The 17975-nt window shown below is 49.6% G+C and overlaps 1 long non-coding RNA gene across 1 annotated transcript; it reads right to left on the bottom strand.

The window, feature by feature from the left end:
• Positions 1–12566: 12566 nt before the first annotated feature.
• LOC136792776 (uncharacterized) lies at positions 12567–17390 on the bottom strand. The gene is made up of 4 exons (XR_010837159.1): positions 17294–17390; positions 16643–16668; positions 14491–14607; positions 12567–13008 (listed from the first exon to the last, which is right to left on the bottom strand). It is a non-coding gene; the product is annotated as an uncharacterized lncRNA (long non-coding RNA).
• Positions 17391–17975: the final 585 nt, after the last annotated feature.

Here is a 17975-nt window from a genome sequence, read left to right as displayed (position 1 = left end):
AATGCCAAATATCAATATAAAACATTTTAAAAGATAGCAAAGGAAAAACATCTAAATGACCTTGAGTTTGGTAATGAGTTTTTAGATACAACACCAAAAACATGGCTCAAGAAAGAAAATAATCCAAATCTAGGCTTTATTAAATTAAAAACTTTTGTTCTGTGAAAGACATTATTAAGACAAACTATAGACTTGGAGGAAATGTTTGCAAAACGCAAACCTGATAACAGACTTGTGTCTAAAGAACTCTTAAAACTCAACAAGAAAAAAAACAATTTATAAATGGGCAAAGACACCTCACCAAAGAAGATACATAGATGGCAAACAAGGATCTGAAAAGATGCTCCAGAGCACGTCACTAGGGGGCTGCAAATTAAAACAACAAGACTCCAACACACACCTATTAGAATGACCGAAATCCAAAAAAGGGATCATCTCAAAAACTGGCGAGGATGTGGAACAACGGGGACACTCTCATTCATTGCTGGTAGGAAGGTAAAAATGGTGCCGCCACTGTGGAAGACAGTTTGGCAGTTTCTTAAAAGCCCAACATATTCTTACCTTACGTTACAGTAATTGTGCTCCTTGGTATTTGCCCAAGCTAAATACTTATGCCGACACAAAAATTTGTACCTGAATGTTTATAGCAGTTTTATCTGTAATTGCCCCAAACTGGAACCTTTCATAGATGAATGGATCAACAACTGTGGTACATCTATACAGTGGAATATTATTCAGCACGTAAATAAAAGAAAGAAAAAGAATATAAAAAGAACTGAGCTCTCAAACCACAAAAAGATATAGAGGAAACTTAAATGCATGTTGTTAAGTAAAAGAAGCCGATCTGAAAGGCTACAGACTGTATGATTCCAGCTACCTGAAAGTCTGGAAAAGGCAAAACTATGGAGCCCGTAAAAGGATCATTGGTTGCCAGGGATTTAGAGATGCAGGGGTGGATGAATGGGTGGAGTGCAGCATATTTTTAGGGCAGTAAAACTATTCTGCATGATCGTGTGTGGTGGATACATGTCATTACACATTTTTCAAAGCCATAGAATTGGGCTTCCCTGGTGGCGCAGTGGTTGAGAGTCCGCCTGCCGATGCGGGGGACGCGGGTTCGTGCCCTGGTCCGGGAAGATCCCACGTGCCGCGGAGCGGCTGGGCCCGTGAGCCACAACTACTGAGCCTGCGCGTCTGGAGCCTGTGCTCCGCAACAGGAGAGGCCGTGATAGTGAGAGGCCCGCGCGCCGCGATGAAGAGCGGCCCCCGCTGGCCGCAACTGGAGAAAGCCCTGGCACAGAAACGAAGACCCAACACAGCCAAAAATAAATAAATAAATTTTTTTAAAAAAACCCACGAAAACGTAGAATTGTACAAAACAACGAGTGAGCCTTAATGTAAAGTATGGATTAAATAAGAATTTATCAATATTGGTTCATCAGTTGTAACAAAGGTACACACTAGTGCAGGATGTTACTAATAGGGGACATTGTGGGTGGTAACATGAGGGTCTGTGGGAACTCTCTGTAATACCTGCTCAATTTCTTTGTAAATCTAAAACTGCTCCTAAAAAAATTAACTCTATTTATTCTTTAAAAAGGAATTGATCTAGGCAACAGTCGTGAACAGCTGCTAATGTACAAACAGCAAAACAACCGCAGGTTATGTGCCTCCTGATGGAAGAACAGAATACCACCCGCAGAATAATGGTACCACAAAACAAACTGAAAACAAAAGAAAACTTGAATCTCATCAAACCATTAGCTCTAACTTCCAATCGGCAGAAAATACCATCGCATTGTAGAAAATATGCAGAACAAAGCAGTATATCCAACTACACCTCAGGGATGCAACCAGCAAAACACAGACTGTTGTGAACACTGCAGAACAAAATTATTTAACAAACAATTTGTAAAGAGAAACAAAAAAGATAGAAAGGGAACTCATAGACTGAAGAGACTTAGGCGACCTATCAAGCAATTACAACATAGGGACCTTCTTTAGATCCCGAGTCAAACAAACAAACTGGGCAAAAAAAACCCCCTCAAAACATGCAATAATAAACATTGATGAGACAGTTGGAAAAACTGAATACAAATTGGATATTTTATGATATTAAGAAATTATTGTTAATATTTTCACATGTGATCATGGTGTTGTAGTTTTATACTTAAAATTAGAGCCTCTTTTGGCGATCAGTACTGAAATATAAATATGAATGAAATAATTTGTTGATTAGCATTTGCTTCCAAGAATCCAATGGGAGGGAGAAAGAATAGGGGAAGAGATGAAACAAGATGGACCATGAGATGATTTTTGCTGAAACTGAGTGATGGGTAGAGAGAACCCTTACCCATGTCAAGGGTCAGAAAACTAAGGTCTGGGGGCCAAATCTAGCCCACCAACTAGTTTTGCACTGCTCATAAACTAAGAGTTACCTTTACTTTTTTTTTTCCTTTTTGCGGTACGCGGGCCTCTCACTGCTGTGGCCTCTCCCGTTGCGGAGCACAGGCTCCGGACGCGCAGGCTCAGCGGCCATGGCTCACGGGCCCAGCCGCTCCGCGGCACGTGGGATCCTCCCGGACCGGGGCACGAACCCGCGTCCCCTGCATCGGCAGGCGGACTCTCAACCACTGCACCACCAGGGAAGCTCGACCTTTACATTTTTAAATGGAAGAAAAAGACAAAAAGATTATTTTATAACGTGTGAAATCATGTGAAACTCAAATGTTAGTGTCCACAAATAAAATTCTACTAGAACACAGCGACATCATTTATGTACCATCTGGGGCTGCTTTGGGGCTATGACAGCAGAGTTGAGTAGTTGAGGCAAAGAAATATTGCTCTCCCTGGAACCCTCTCTCAAAGACTTCCCCGCTTTCACCATTTGGCAAAACATACCCCATGCCTCATCTATCCCCCTGGATCCCTCCTGCTTTCCAACTCAGAAGGTGTCTACTACATTGTGAAATAATATTCGTCACTGAGTTATTCTTGGCCTGAAGTCCAGGGTGGAAATTGCAACATTAACACATACACGGCTTGGCAGCTCTGGCTGGATTCTCGTGTGAAATTATCCAGCCCAAGCCCTTCTTTGATGACCTGCCCCCAGGCTGCTAGTCAAGCAGATGAAACTGTATATTAAAGCTACGTACGTTTTATGTGACCCGTGGCAGCTGAACCCTTGAAGGCTGGTAGGACTTGCATGAAAGGCTGCCCATTGAGACCCATTACTTGTGATTCTGAATTCTGCAGTGCAGGTGCTGGTGCAGCTCTGGGCCTCCGCTGTGGATTTCTGCGGAAGTCAGGCCACTTGAGCAGAGGACACACTAGGAAAGAGCGCCTGGGATTCCCGCCTCGGCTCCGTGCAGCCTGCTCTACAGACCCTCGTGTTGTCCGTCCTCATGACAAATCAGTCCTCGGGCCGGGTCTCTGGGGAGTTAACTGGGTGGGAAGGAGGGTGGTGGAAGGAACCTGGGCCTGGAGGCTCCACACTTGCGCCGAGGCCGGCGCCCACCCCTCCGCGGCTGCCGGTCAGAAGTAGTGTGGCTTGTGTGACAAGGGCTGGTTTGGACACCGTATGAGTGCTCCTCAAGGCAGAGCTTGGCCAGCCACTGCGACTGGCGTCAGAAAGCCTGTCAGGCAAGCCCCTGTCAGAAAGCCTGTCAGGCAAGCCCCGGTCAGGCCTCGGCGTTCACCTCACCACCCTGGGCGGGGCCTGCTCACCGGCACCACGCATGCGCGGGGCGGAGACAGTTTCAGCCCCGCCCCTCGGGCAGCCAGGGCGGTCCCTGAGCAGTTTCCTCTGTAGCTTACTCCCCTCTGATGCTGGCTTCAGGCCAGGGCCCTGGGGGGATGGTGCTCTGTGTGTGTGTTTCCCCTGATCCCAAAAGCACAGGGTGTGACGCTTCCTGGCAGCAACAGGCTGACCTGGCTCCTCGGAGACAGGATGGAAACCTCCAGCAGCGATGACCAGGTCCAGGTCCCCACAAGCCCGGGTCCTGCCTTTCATGTGGCCGGAAGCCATGCCCTGTGTCTGGTGCTGGAGTTAGAGGAGGTGGAGAAAATGAATCCGCCGCTGGGCTGCACTCAGTCTGGGGCAGATGGCCACCCACTCAGAAGAGGCTGGAAAGAGGTTCTCTGTAAAACTTCCAGAGTGCCTGGGTGAAGGTGGAGGTGGGCCCTTTTACTTATTAATTTTTTAGTCTCTTTATTTCTTTATTGAAGTATGGTTGATGTACAATATTATAGAAGTTACAGGGGTACAATATAATGATTCACAATTTTTAAAGGTTATATTCCATTTATGGTTATTATAAAATACTGGCTGTAGTCTCCGTGTTGTACAATAGATCTTTGCAGTTTATTTTCTACCTAATAGTTTGTAGGAGGTGGGCCCTTTGAAACAGAAAGGCCAGGAAGCAGTGAGAGACTGAAATGAGAATAAAAGTCAAAATTCTCACCACGGCCCAGGCCCTGTTTAATCCAGCCTCTCTGTCTCTCATTTCATGCCACCTTCCCTCACCCCGACCTGGTCTCACAGTGGTCCTTAACTCAGCTGCTCAAGCATGGACAGCCGCAGCCTCAGGGCCTTTGCATGTGCTGCCCCCCCTGCCTGGAATGCTTCTGGCTCCCCTTCTCCATCCTCCTCGCTTTCCAAGCCCTGACCTCTACCCTGCTCAGCCTGTAACCCACCCTTCTCTTCCCTTTGGCTCTGAGGGAGAGATCTCCCCTCTCCCCCTTACACTTTCCCACAGTTGTTCTGTTTCATCCCTTTTCTGAGTCCTTCAAAGCCCCTGATACGACTCACAATTATTTCACTTATTGTTTTAAATATTCATTTTTGTCTCCCTCTCCCACACCTAGATTATAATTTCCTTCAGGACAGGCACCCTGTCTGACTTATTTTCCACGGCACACCCAGCACAGTGCCTGGACATAGCAGGTGGTCACTAAATGTTTACTGCATAAATGCTCACTGATTTGGCAGTCACTGTGTTAAACTTTATTTCTTATTCACAATTCCCTCTACAGTTTGGCTAAGTGATGTTCTCAGGTTTGGGTGTTTGATCGGTGCTTTTTTTTTTTTTGCAGTACTTGGGCCTCTCACCGTTGCGGCCTCTCCCATTGCGGAGCACAGGCTCCGGACGCGCAGGCTCAGCGCTCACGGCTCACGGGCCCAGCCGCCCCGCGGCACGTGGGATCCTCCCGGACCGGGGCACGAACCCGTGTCCCCCGCATCGGCAGGCGGACTCCCAACCACTGCGCCACCAGGGAAGCCCCCGATCTGTGCTTTTTTTAAGGCCTTTCATTCCTCCTGCTTTTTGTTCTCAGTCTCCTGGCCATTTTGATGCTCATTAACAATCCTTCTCATGGAGTGGGTAGAAAAAGACATTTGCTTCTCTTTCACTGAGTCCACACAAGACTTGGTCAGACCAGAGCTCTAATTACTGGCTAAGCTATCATGTGGGGATTATTTATGACTCCAATTATCCATGAGATTTCTGTCCACTCAGAGCAGGCAGTAGCACTGGTCAGAATAGGCCGACCGCTTTAACAAATAACCCCTAAATCTCAGAAGCTCAAATGAATGCCGTAAAAGTTCATTTCTCACTCATGAATGTCCTCCTCCAAGGAGTGACTCAAGGCTCCTTCTATCATGTGGCACTTCCATCTTCAACACCTGGCCTCCCAGGTCACCCTGATGGACAAAAGATCATGGGAAGACACGTGGACACCTCACCCTCTTGGCCAGCAGTGACGCACACGCTTGCGCTCCGTTGCGTGAGCCAGGGGGTCACACGGTCCCGCGGCGATACAGGGACGGGGCAGAGGCGTGAGAGGCCCCCCTGTGGTGGGCAGCCTTGTCCAGCAATAGCTCTCACAAGGGGAGCCTGAGAGTCCCTGCCATGGCAGCAGGTCACAGCCCGTAGGAAAGAAAGCTCTCGTAACTTCTTTACCTCCTGCCAGTTCTCGTACCCTCTTGGAAGAGGCAAGTGCCCTGCAAGCTCCAGGGCACCATCCACACAGCTACAACCACCCTGGAACTGTGTGACGGACGTGCAGCCCTGTTTAAGAGCACGAGAGAATTTTTCGGTACCTTCCACTTCCCTTGTTCATTGTATCCCTCTTCTTGGCTTTTCTCTGGAAGGATCTAGCAGGTAGCAGTCACCTAAGTGGCCCCACTGGCTGCCCCGCGTCCCTCAGTATCCTGCCAGGCCCATCAGCCCCAAGAGGGCTCCATTGGCAAATGGTCCTTTTTTCTCTCTTCTCTCATCAAATTCCCTTTTCGACGTGGCTTAAATTGGGTGCTTGGGAGAGAGGAGTCCTACTGGGTTTCCTCCCAGTAAGTCATAAAGGACTGAAAATGCAACACGACACAACTCAACTCTGAGACACTTGCCTCTAAGCAGGAGGTCGGTGGCAGACACAGATCCGTGCAGACGGAAAGGAAAGGACTTCAGGCTACCGGTGGTGAGGGTCATGCATTTTGGTGGGGAAGGCTTCCTGGTGCCCCTTGAATAGCACCAGGAAATGCCCTCCATTTTGAAATGTAGGTTGTATGACTGTCCAGGTATGGTGAGGCCAGAAGGTCAGGAGACAACTGCTCTTGTAAAGTAAGACACGGTTTCCAAGAGCAGGGCCACACGGCGAAGCACGAGGTCAATCAGGAGCCAGAGATGGAGGCGGGGAAGATGGGGAAGAGTCTTCGTGATGGTTTATCCACTGGAGGGGATGGACAAGGCAGGGGAAGCAGGCTTGGGATTGGCTTTGGGAATAGTTCAGCAGGCTCGGGGGCATACAGGCTGTCCTGAGTTGTCTGTTCCTGGGCCTGGGGTGATTAGGGCCGGGGACTAGTGGCCCCAAGTGTAAGAGCCCGATAGATAAGGGAAGTGGCTGAGATTTGGGTTGTGGGCTCTGGATTGGTTGGTTTGTATTTGAAAAGTGTTCTCACAGGCCAGTTGCTGCTTCTTTCTAGGAATGGCTAACCCTGGGAGGGGCAGTCCCTCCAGGAACAGCAAAGCCCACAGGTCAAAGCACCAGAAAATACAGAATCTCAGAGATGTGATAAATACACATCCTCCAACTAATAAGCTAATTAATGCAGTTCAGTAGATGACAGTCCCGTCTCGTGGCAAGAGGCACATTGGGGGATAATGACTCGCCCTACAATCCTTTGTGCTGACGCCTCCCACCCTTCCCCACACCCCCAGCCCACAAGCAAGTCCAGTGCACGCCAGCTCCAAAATGCCCCAGACCTACTTCACGTCTTCCGTTCCCCCTTCCCCACGGCGCTTGCCTGAACCATTGCAAAAACCCTCTGCCTGGATGTCCCCTGCCTTCCGTCCCAACATAATCTGTTCACCAGAGTGGCCAGAGAAGGTATTTTGCTATTGCTTGGTTTTGTCCGTTTGCAGTTTAAAGGGTTCTTTTTTCCCACTTTTGTTTCTTCTGCAGTCTGAAGAGTTCTGTAAACTTTCATCATAGCAATTTTCAAGCACACACAAAACAAAAGTGAATGTAATACCCCCCCGAAACCCCACCACCCAGCTTCAATACTTAGCAACCCACGGCCAGTCTTGTTTTAACTAGACCCCGACCCACTTCGCCCCTCTCCCCACACTATTTTGCAGCAAATCCTTGACAGCAGAGGATCTTTATAAGCAAATCAGATCTAGTCACTTCCTAGTTTAAAAACCTACCATAGCTTCCCAAGGCATTGACAGTGAAGCCCTAACCTCACTGGGACCCTCGGAGCACTGCTTGACCACTCGGTGGCATCTTCTCACCCCGCTCCAGCCAGGAGACCCTTCTGTTCTTGGACTCGCTGAGTGGATGCCTACCTCAGTGCCTTTGCACTTGCTGTCCTGCTCCCTAGACAGCCTACTGCCCCACATTTACGTGGCTGGCTCTACCGTGGCATCCACATCTCAACCCAGACACTCCCCCCCTGAAGGACTTGCCAGTACATCCCTCCTGCACACCAATACCGTAACACTCAGAAATTAGTTCACTCGCTTGAAAAATATGCTTATTCTACAATCAAAGCTCCAGAAAAGCAGAACCTTTGTCTATTTTGTTCAATGTTGTATCCTCGTGGCTAGACTAGTGCTTGGTCTATAATAAGCATTCACAATTTGTTGAGTAAAGCCAACAAAAAAGAATAAAAATGAAAACTAATAGCTGTAGGGCAGTTTTATTTTTCTTTTTAAGCAGGAAGTAATAGGCAATCTCTTATATAATCCAATCTACAGGGAGTAGAGCCACATCAATGAATTATTTGAAGCATGTTGGGCTGATTCTTTTATTTTTTTCTAATTTTTATTTTTTGGCCATGCCATGTGGCCTGCAGGACCTTAGTTCCCCAACCGGGGATTGAACCCATGGTCCCTGCATTGGGAGCATGCAGTCTTAACCACTGGACTGCCAAGGAAGTCACTAGGGCAGTTTTTAAAAATAAACTTTTCTGGTGCTCTTATAATTAAATTAACTGATTTAATCAAGATTTGTTAGGAAAAATATATTTATACAAATTTGTGTGGAAAAAAAGAACACCTCTCATTGCTATATCTGTAAAAGATACTAAGTGACCTGAGGTTTTTCTGTTTGGTTGGTTTTTGTTTGCTTCTTTGTTTGTTTGTTTTGGCTGCACTTCACAGCTTTTGGGATCTTAGTTCCCCGCCCAGGGATCAAACCTGTGACCCCTGCAGTGGAAGCACAGTGTCCTAACCACTACACTGCCAGGGAAGTCCCAAAGTGACCTGAGTTCTGATGCTGCAAACAGGGAAAGAAAGTCAGGAGTGAAATGACTATCTACAGTCTTTGCAAGTAGCTCGTGCTTCCAGCTAAAGTGAGAATGGAGGAACCTGTGGCTTATAAAGTTCATTTATATGATGAGACTGCACTCTCCAGCTCTGGATGCCATGCCAGGGGAAAAAAAGCCTCTGAGGAGACAAGAGTAATGAACTCTGAAATGAGAAGTAAAAGATTAAAATTTAGGTTCATTCAAGAAAAGCCTCCATTGAAGGCCTTTGAGTATTTGTGGAACCTGATTGATGGAGTGCAAATTATAAAGTGAAATTGCGTTGTGTTTTTAATGATTTCATATCCTATTTTAAACAAACACCCACATAATGTATTAATCGGTGAAAATCCATTCCAAAAACTCCTCCTTTCTTCCCAGCCCTGCACCCCACGGTCTACACCTACACACCCCCGCCCTTATCCACAGCCTCTCCCCAACCTCCCCTGTCTTAGAACCGGGATTCTCTCTTCTTTCTGCCCGTAGGAACTTTTCTGTAGAACTGGGGTTCAGTATTCCTGAATGTGAGTGCGTATTGCTTTACACAAAGTATGTATAGTAGAAAAGTTTCACGTTGATTAAATTTGTATTCATCAGGGGCTTTTAAACTCCCTGGAAGGGTGTCCTTTTACAAAGCAAGCCGCGATCCCTGTAACTGCTCCTTTGTGCGAGACCACAGGCTGGCCTGATGGAAAGCAGGCGGGACCCGGGACCCACGTGGGCGCTCCCCCTCCCGGCTCAGGCCAGCCTTCAGACAGCTGGGTGGGTGACAGGGTCCCCTCAGCCTTCTCCCACACGCCCCTCGTCTCTCAGGGAAACAACAGCATTATTGATTCGGGCACTGGTAGGAATGAGCAGGGCCTGGGCAGGCTCCCAGGACGTAAACCCTTTGAAGACAGAGAGCTCCAGGCAACCAGGAGCGCTTGGGGCCCCCCGGGCCCAGCAAGGAACCCGCGGGGAAAGATGCGCCTGGCTTCCTTAACTCTGTGCCTGCCCCAGGCCTCCTGACCTCAAGGCCCTCTGCGGCTGGGCTGGCCTGGGCCAGCCTGGGAGGTTTGGAACACAAGTTTCTTTGAAGAAGCCACTTTGAGTTCTGTGGATGGCATACACCCAAGACTTCGTATACATGCAATGTCACTTTGAGCATTTTTCTGAGTGCCAGCAAAAGCCCTTTACAGGACTAACTCATTTAAACCTCACAGATCTCTGTGAGGTGGGATTAATGTCATTTTACAGTCAGTTGAGGAAATTGAGTCATGGAGAGGTCTGAAACCTACTGACATCATACGACTTGTAAGAGGGGGAGCTGGGAATGTGCTCTAAGCCATTTGACATCAAGGTCCAAGTTCTTGACCACTGTGGAGCACAGAGCCAGCACAGATAGAGATCAGAAACACAGACCCCCCCCCGCCACTGTGTGGGATCAAATCCGAGCTCTGCTGATTTTCAGCTGTGTGACTTTAGCAGGTTGCTAAACCTCTCTGTGCATCAGTGGCTTTGAGTCAGAATGGGACTCATGATAGGACCCGTCACACGCGTTTATATGAGAACGAAGTCAGGTGCTGTATGTCAGTGCTTAAATGGTGCCTGGTAGATAATAAGTGCTCTGTGTCTGCCTTTGTAAGTCCTACAACACCACTGCCCAGCTTGCAGAATCCTGTTTTTCTGGCTCCTTTACCCACCTGCTCATGGAGGACACCTACCCCCTGCAAACCCATGCCAGTTATTTCAGGCAGGGGGACTTTCTGGAGGAGGTCCTGTTAGATGCCAGTTCCGAGCGGCATCTCTTTCTCTCCGGCTGGACATTGTTTGGTGATGTCCACCTTCAAGGATGCTGCCTTCCAAGGTGCCTAGAACCTTTTCTCCAGGGCCTGGTAGACATGGTGGTCTCCCCCAGACAACGTGGTGCCCACCCCCATCCCTGCCAGATGGGCGACCGGGCCCTGGCGCTCCAAGGCTGAGCCAGCTCCGTTCTCTGAGCCCTCATTGTGCCAGAGCCATATAGGACCAAGCTGGGTAGCTTGCCTGAAGGGCCTTGCAGAGCACTTAAGAGAATTGGCTTCCGATCTGTCCTCACAGAGTCCATGAGCTCATAGGAAGCTGGGCTGAGGGTCGCATCCGAGGCAGAAATTCAAATTAAGCCTTCTCTGCAAATGCCTGAAGCTCTCTTATCAACCCGCACCCCCATGTCACCATCGCCCTCCCCTCCTGCGCCCACGCCCTCCCTCAAACCAGGGGTTCTCAACCTGACTCAGAGCCCCCTGGGGTGGCCTGGGGGGTCTGCACTCAGTGAAACTGAGTGAGTGAGTGTGTGTGTGTGTGTGTGTGTGTGTGTGTGTGTGCATTTCCTGGGAAGACCCCAGAGTTCTTGTCATGCTCTCAAAAGGGGACTGTGATCCTCAAAATGCCAAGGATGCTGACTTCCACAGGGTAAGGCAGTCTGGCAGGTTCGTTCTCCAGGAACGACCCAGAGGTGGAGTTAAGCGTGCAGCCGAGAAACTCCTGTGGGAGGGGAAGCATCAGGCCAGAGGGGCATCTCGACGGGGATTCTGGAGCACAGCCCGTCCAGGAAAGCAGTCCCGTGTTGGGCCTTTGGACCACAGCCTTGCTCTGAGGTTGGCCTGGGCCGCCCAAAGAAGAGTAGAACCGGGTTTGAAAGCTGAGGCTTGTCCTGGAGGAGCTGACAGCTGGAGGCTGTCAGCCAGCCGCGCTCCTTGTAACTGGGCCTCATGCCCTTTCTGGAAGGGGATCTGGGCCGTGCATCTCTGTGCCTGCTACATGCTCTGGGCGGCCACTGCACGGTGCATCTGACTTGCCCGGGCAGATCTGATCTGACTCCTACAAGTGGCCCGGCCTATGCCAAGCTGGGCCCCTCACCCCTGACTTAGTGAATACCGGGTCCCAGAGTCTTGATCTTGACCTGGGGAAGAGAACTAGGGGCGTGAGATGCTGGGTAGGAGAGGTTATAGACCAGGGAAGCCCTTATCTTATGATTGGATTGTATACACGCTGGTTGTTTGGAATATGGAATACCTTTTCTCATGGAAATTCTATTATAAATGTTTCCCGGGGCTTTTTTGTTTTGCAAAAACCTATTAAATTCATAATGATGTTGAAATAGTAAGAAGGGTCACCGGTCATCCTGAGCTCCAAGACCTGGAAGACACCAAGGGCGATCTCCTCTGAGTTGCCCAGGGAACCCTGCACAGTAGAAGACAAGGAGAAACGTGCCAGCATTAGGGGGTAGAAGCAGCTGCGGTGCGGAGCCAGGGGCGTCCCAGGGCTTCTGCGGCGAAGGCAGCGGAGAGACGTAGCACAGGGTTGCGGAAGGCCCAGGGGTCTGAGTCAGGGGGGAGGTCCCTAGGGCAAGGGAGGGTACGCCGCAGCGTTCTTCACCGGGTTCCTTGCCTACCATCAGCCCAGGCCCCTTTGCGACCACCCTCACGGAAAGGCTCAGCCAGGCTGGAAGGAGAACGCGAGACCCAACAAGCTCTCGGTTAACCTCTGGGTTGCCGGAGCCTCTCGTCCCAGAGTGCCGGGAGCCTCAGGAGCCCGCCCTTGGGGGACGTTCTGAGAGCGGCCACTAGATGGCGCGTCCGCCCTTCCCTACTCCGGGAGCGCGGGAGCCCCGGCACTAGGCGAGGAAACCGGTCGTTTAATGGCCATTTAATGAGAAGGCTGATCCCCATGTGCCCTCCTCCTAGGGAAAGCTCCAGGCTTCTATCAAAGGGAACAGCTTATTTATACTCTAACATGAAGAAGCATCAATTAAACACATTTAATGTGACCAGAGGGGGAAAGCATCTCAGGGATGGAATACAGACTTGCCACCGGTTAAAAATACCAGACCGCCCGTTCTGGTCTCCGTGGCATGTAGATTGGACCTGGGATGGGTCTCAAGAGTGCCTGGATCCCACGGGGCCACGCCCCCTCCCCAGACAGGCTGAAGGTTGGGGGCTTGTCCAATACTCCACACCCATCAGGTGATCTTTGCTTCATACTCAATTTTCTGATGAGTCCCACTTGGACACTCACGTTGTCAGGACGTTCCTTACAATGTGGCCATTGAAAAATACAGTCACTGGTGATATTTTCTGTCTACTTGATCCGTAGGGCAGACTCCGGAAGACGCCATTGTCTGGACCAGAGGACACAGATCCAAACTGAATAAGTGTGTGCCCAGGTGTGTGGTATGTGGGGGCGGTCTGTGCACCAAGAAAAAAATGAAGTCCTAAGCAAGTTTCACAGTTCTAAATTTGAGGCGAGGTCAGATACAGGACGCTGTTAAGGTTGTGGCTTAGTACATGACGCCGATATGGACGAGGAAAGGCCCTCAGGAGAAATGCCTGCCTTTCCTTGGTTCCAAAAATAGTGATCTCGGAAGTAACTGATCCCTTTTATGTTAAACACTCCTGATGTTTCATGTTTCCCTTTCTTCGTTAACTCCTAGTGCCAAACTTGTGGCCAATTGGGAGGGAAGTCTATAAACCTGAACAGTATATTTTCTATTTTTTCCTCACTTCACTCCTGGCTCCATTGTATGTCACCCACCCTTATCTTTCCTTTTTCACTTGCTCCTATTTTAAGTGTATATTAAACTTATATCTTGTGTCTCCTCTGTAAACTCCCTTAAATCCTTCCTTTGTGGAACAGAGCAAAATGCAAATAAAATAAAATGGACATCAGATGCGTTCTTTCTGTGGCGCAGCGTTAGGTCAAAGGGCCCCTGAGTACTTGTTGCCCGTACTTTGTAAGAAAAGAGAATTTTAAAATCCTCTGCCAGCCTACCCGAGTGGTAACATTTTCCAATGCTATTTATTTTACTTACCAGCATCTTTAATTTTGCTTAATCTTTGATTTGGACACCTCCAAGTTGTGTCTTCTAGACTTTTCGCTTTTGTATGTGATACACAAAGCCTAATTTTTCTGATTTTCTAAACTCGGAAAGTATATTCTGACTTCTCAGAGGACTTAGGTAGCAGATTCATTTTTTTAAAATTTTAGATTGGTTTACAATCCTATTATAAATGATTGCTGAACTTTTTTGCAAATTAAATTAAATTCATAATGATGTTGAAATAATAGGAAGGGTCATTCCGAGCTCCGAGGCCCGCAAGACCCACAGCAATACCATTTCACGAGACTGGTTGGTACCGTGGAAACGTAGGAAGAAACAGAGAGAAAGTCATGGCGGGTTGACTCGAAAACTCAGATATCCCCAAAGTAATACACGTTTTTGGCTGCTGTTGCTATGACAGATATTGAGACAGTCTTCGAAGGCCTCAATTCCTGAATCTCAAAGATTCGCCCCCCAAATCTGAACACAAGCACTGAACAAGCACTCAGTACTATTGTTCAAAGAATAAATGAGTTCACACAACCAGACCAAGAAGCTGGGAAAGAACGAGTGAATCTCCTGGGTCAGGCCTTGGCAGTTCCAGCCCCCAGGTCTCCAGGTGGGACTGACCAACTTTCAGAGGATTCGCTAAAATGATGTTACTGCGGTTTTCTAAAGGAGGAAGTAACTAGGCAGGAAAAGGCCAGTCTGTGGGAGAGGCAGCTTTGAAGGAGAAAGAGCTGGTGGCCCAGGAAACTTCTCCGGGAAAGGGCCTGGAACATTGCTATTTTATCAAATGTGCCCCCTCCCTGCCCTCTCCCCTGCCCTCCCCTCCCTCGAGTGTTAGTACCTTGCTGTATGGATGCCAGCGACGCCGTAACACCACCATCCCGATTTCCATGCCTCCTTCTGAATGCTTGACCTGAGAGGTTTTCTATTTCTAAGGGTTTTATGGCATTGGCCAGGCCTAAACGTTTAAGAGAACAAAGAGGGTAATTAGTCTGCGGGTTTGGGCTGTGTAAACAACTGATTTCTCTAATTCAGGTCAAAAGCTGGACTTGCCAAGGACATACATTTTTACTGAAAATGTGTGTTGAGATTAGAAAATTTCACCCATTGGTATTTTTTCGACTCAACAGACGGGTCTCATTCTGCCCGGCTCCCGTTTCTTTTGCTTTCTCTGGGATTCCTTTTTCAGGATTTCTGAGCACCCCAGTGCCATAGGGCTGGACTTTACAAGAAGCAGGCAGTGTTTGGTGAGGAGGCCTCTCCACAGGCTGGAAACATTCACTTTCCCATCCAGCCTCCCTCCCTGCCAAGGAATCAGCAAGCCTGGGGGAAATGCTTTCCCTACCGTGTTTACAAAGCACTAAATTTTCAGTCATTAATTCCCTTCCTCAAGAAGGAGCCTAATGGAGTTTTCTACTAGTCACTGAGATAGCAGTTATAACCCTGAAAGATCAAGAAAGCCAGAAGGGCCTAAAGTGAAGTGAGAGACAGGGGACAGACAGACACACTTCTCCCACTTCAGAGGGAAATAGTTTGAATATCTCAGTCACTACCTCACGCACTTGTTTATTTTCCTTTCAAGAACGTTCAGAAGTGTGTAGATGGAGCCCCATCCCACCCCCCCACCCCCCCGTGCGTGCCTTCTTTGTCCCGGGGCTGCTGGCTAACCTCTTCCCACCGTGGCGGGGAGGCCCGGGGTCTTGATCCCCCAGGGGCAGGCACCAAAGCTGGGGTGCCCAGAGCGCCATACAGAAAGGGCCCTGTTTTCCCGGTACTCAAATTACTCCTTGGAATCCAGGCTTCCAGGCAGACCCTTAACCCTCTCAGGGCCAGCGGGCTGCAGGGAGCCGTCCTGCTCTGAGCACTTGCCCGTTCATCTCCGGGTGAGCCCAGACTGCCCTCTCCGGGCTCTGGGGCAGGAGAGGGACACTATCTCTGGTGGGGTCACTGCTCCCCGGGGAAGAGTCACAGGAGCATCCCTGCCCCTGGGCCCCCTGCCCCTGGGCTCTGTGATGAGCCCAGGGAAGACTCCTCTTGACTCCAGTGTGGATTCCTCTTCTAGAGAATGCCCTGAGACTCCAGGTGGCTGTAAGTGTTGCTGTAGCCAAGACTGGAGGCAGTGGAAGCTGTGTTGGCAGGAGAAGCAGCAGTGCTCAAAATACGGCCCACAGGCCTCCACATCAAAGTCACCAGGAAAATGCAGACTCTCCCTCAGCGTCACCAGCAGCCCCGCCACCTCCAGAATCAGGATCTTCCCAGGGATGGGGGTGGGGTGGGGGCGGGGTGATGGGGCTTCAACACAGGGCAGAGACCTAAAGGGTGTCTGCACCAGCCTCTGGGTCCCCGAAACAGGCTGCCCTCCTGGGCTCCCATGATAGTCTGAGCAGACTTTCTTCCAGGTGTAGCAATAGCAGGCTCCCCGGGAGGGAACGCTGCCTGCAGGCTGCAGGGGACCTCTGAGGCGTGCCCTCCCAGTGCAGCGGTCAGCAGGCTCTGCCTGCCGGCCTCCCCTCCGGACTCTGAAATCTTCTTGTGTGCGCTGGTGTCGTTTTTCATCTCCATGCCCCTGGGTAGGATCCAAGAGAGAATTCGAATCCCTCCAGAAATCCCTCGATAGCATGGATTTTGGTTACCCTGGCGATGGCCTTGGTCCCCCTGGCTGCCTGTTTGGCATTGGATCTGGCCCTATCTTGTTCGCATCCCCAGAGACACTGCCTTGAACCTTCTCTGGAGGAAATTTACAGAGAGGCCTGAGGATCAGGGCTGCCTTTAGTGGAAGGAATTCTCCACCTCTGACTGCCAAATGAAGCCAGGGCCTCTTGGCCAACGGGATAGCCCTTGAGACCCATCCCCTCAAGGAGACTTTCAAAAGGATGCTGGGACATTCTTCCTCTGTGAGCCTTTCCTCTGTGCCACGCCTGTAGAAGCAAGGAGCTGGGAGCCAGACCCTGGCCCTGCCTCTCGTTCTGCGTGGTCTTAGGTACATGACTCACCTTCTCTGAGCCAGAGATGTTCTTACCTGTAAAAGAGAAATAATAATAGTAATAACAACAAAGATAATGTTCCTGCAGCTTTGAGATGATGTGAAACATGTCTGTTCCTCCCCCGCCCCACCCATAGCATTCGCACCAGGCATCCAAGCCGGGAATTCAGGTACTGGGACACTCAGGGAAACGGTACCAGGGAGCCATTCTAATTGCCTACGTTTGACATCCAATCTGTCACACCTGATATTTATTCCTGAGTTTGAGGGGAGATAATTATTGTTTTGTGGAGAGGTGGTCTGGCTGCGCCGCGCGGCATGTGGGATCTACGTTCCCCGACCAGGGATCGAACCCCTGCCTCCTGCGGTGGAAGTGCAGAGTCTTAACCACTGGACGGCCAGGGAAGTCCCTGAGGGGAGATAATTATTGTTCGTTTTTTTAAAGCAACAGTTGCCCAGGCTGTTGACGATGACTCCCATCAAGGCATATGCTTCTCCAGGCTAGGGAGCGGATGATACCAAAGCCGTCTTGCTTCTTGGATTTTCTCCTGAGCCCTGCCATGCTGGGGTGACTCTGCGCCTAGTAAATATTTAAGCACATGTCTTGTGTAACGGCCACCAATGTGGATGCAGAGGGGGTCGTGGAGCAACACACTGTCACCTGCCTAAGCGTCCCGGCTTCGAGAGGCCGCGTTGATGCCAATACCAGGCGTCTCTTGGCTACCAGCGGCTGATAGGTGGTAGAATTCTGTGGCCTGTTAATTGTCTTGGAAACAAATCCTTGAATTGGGGGGGAGAGAGAGAGAGAGAGAGAGAGAGGAACTGTAATTAAAGCTTCCCTTGGGCAAAATTTCCCAGTGATGGGAATTAACACATTTCTTGTGTGCCCGTTAAGCTCCAGGCTCTAAGCTGAGAACTTTACATATACAGATCTTCCTTGACTTACAGCGGGGTTACGTCCTGGTAAACCCATCGTAAACTGAAAATATCTTAAGTCGAAACTGCGGTAAATACACCTGTAACCCACAGAACCTCATAGCTCAGCCCAGCCTACTTTGAACGTGCTCAGAACACTTACATTAGCCTACAGCTGGGCAAAATCACCTAACGCAGAGCCTACTTCACACTAAAGCGTTGAATATCTCGCGTCATGTATTAAATTCTATGCTGCAACTGAAAAACAGAGTCTGGGTCCAGAATGGTTGTAGGTGTTTCAGCTGGTTACCTCTCGATCACGTGGCCGGCAGGGAGCTGTGCTCTCTGCCACCGTCCAGCACCACCAGAGAGCCTCGGGGCCACAGACCACTAGCCCAGGAAAAGATCCAAATTCAAACTTTGAAGTG

This window comes from Kogia breviceps, chromosome 16 (genome assembly GCF_026419965.1).
Source record: "Kogia breviceps isolate mKogBre1 chromosome 16, mKogBre1 haplotype 1, whole genome shotgun sequence".
Taxonomy (NCBI): domain Eukaryota; kingdom Metazoa; phylum Chordata; class Mammalia; order Artiodactyla; family Physeteridae; genus Kogia; species Kogia breviceps.
Note: the sequence above shows the minus strand (reverse complement) of the source record. Positions and strands in the feature narration are given on the sequence as shown.